The sequence below is a fragment of the Camellia sinensis genome, chromosome 15, assembly GCF_055761805.1.
Source record: "Camellia sinensis isolate YWXY chromosome 15, ASM5576180v1, whole genome shotgun sequence".
In the NCBI taxonomy this organism is placed as follows: Eukaryota; Viridiplantae; Streptophyta; class Magnoliopsida; order Ericales; family Theaceae; genus Camellia; species Camellia sinensis.
In genome coordinates this window covers 135,985,909-135,987,422 of record NC_138975.1, presented here as the reverse complement: position 1 = coordinate 135,987,422, position 1,514 = coordinate 135,985,909, and the positions used below count along the sequence as shown (strand labels likewise).

General features: G+C 33.2%; 1 long non-coding RNA gene across 1 annotated transcript; it reads left to right on the top strand.

Moving 5' to 3' along the window:
- Window positions 1–792: 792 nt before the first annotated feature.
- Window positions 793–1,230, top strand: LOC145813901 (uncharacterized). The gene is made up of 3 exons (XR_014357310.1): window positions 793–893; window positions 977–1,081; window positions 1,164–1,230. It is a non-coding gene; the product is annotated as an uncharacterized LOC145813901 (long non-coding RNA).
- The last annotated feature ends 284 nt before the right edge of the window (window positions 1,231–1,514 follow it).

Here is a 1,514-nt window from a genome sequence, read left to right as displayed (position 1 = left end):
TATTGGGAGGAGATAGGGGATGAACTCCGTAGACAGAGCTCATATGCTTGTCTAGAGAAGTGAAGATAGAGCTCATATGCTTATCTTTGTGAAGTGTGGATACAGCTTGTATGCTTATCTGTGGATATTGTTGATATACATATCTGTTGTAGAATGTGGATACAGCTTGTATGCTTATCTGTGGATATTGTTGATATACATATCTGTTGAGAATGTGGATGTAGCTTCTATGCTTATCTGAATGTGAGATATAGTTTTTATACATATCTATGGAAATGATGATAGAGCTAGCATGCTTATCTGTTGAAAAAGGGAAAATGAAAAGTAATTGGGACTTGTAAGTCGTTGACATAAATATGTAATTTATGTGATTGTATCAGTGTTGACCAACTATCAATTGCTAATGTTTTAGTCATTGTCCATGGTTGGTTTAGTGTGTTTCTACTGGGCTGTGGCTCACCCTATATGGGAATATCATTTTCAGGTACAGGAAGCATGCCACCTCCAAGGACATAGCTGGGAGGCTAGTGGCGGGCATAGTTTTGTCGTTTTACTTTTGATGTATTACATGTAATTTCAAGCCAAGGGCTTAATGTGTAAACGAGTTAGAACTCTTTGTTGTAACCAAGTGTTAACTTGGAAAGCTGTAAGCCCGTAGGGCATTTTGTTATGAGGTTAACATGTAATACTTACGTCTTGGAAATTCTAATGAATGAAAGGAATGCAGTTAGTTTAAATGTAAATGCATGTCTTATCTGATGGGTTTATTGTTATTATTTTGAGGGCGTTACAGGAAAAACTATGGCCGGGGAGAAATCAAAATCAGTGTTGCTTGCAAGAAGATTAGAGGAGGCTATGCTAGAACAATTGGTTTTAATTCCTTATAATATTGGGTAATTATCTAAAACTATTTATTTCATGTGTTCAAATGATAATAAACTTATTAAGCTTATACTTGTGACTTGTTCAATTGTAGGTACCATTGGATATTGTTAGTCATTGATCTAACATTGATGATTGTGTACTTACTTGATCCGATTAATTCTAAAATAAACACAAGCTTTGAAATTGTAATAAACACGTAAGTTTGGCTAGTTCGTACATTTTTAAGCAATTTGAGTTACTCTAAAAATATTTTGACATTTGAAATTTCTTTTGTAAAGTGCTTTGAAAATTTATGAAACTACCCAATGGAGGAGGAGGACCAATCCAGTTTGGAAAGTAGTTCAGGTAATCAATATCATTTTCTCTAATTTTATCATACTTATATTATGCTAATGATTGTTTAGCTTGATCATGACACTTTATATATAGTTTCTAATAATAATGAAAATGCTTTTATATAGTCCCCACAACAACCTACAAACGTGGAATGTGGGTTTTATGTAATGCGGTATATGAAAGACCACATTAGAGATCAAAGCATCCTAAGAAAACAAAATGTGAGATAAATTCTAAACTTTTATTACGATTATATTCATGATACTTGTACATCTTCTTCATTATCAAATTGT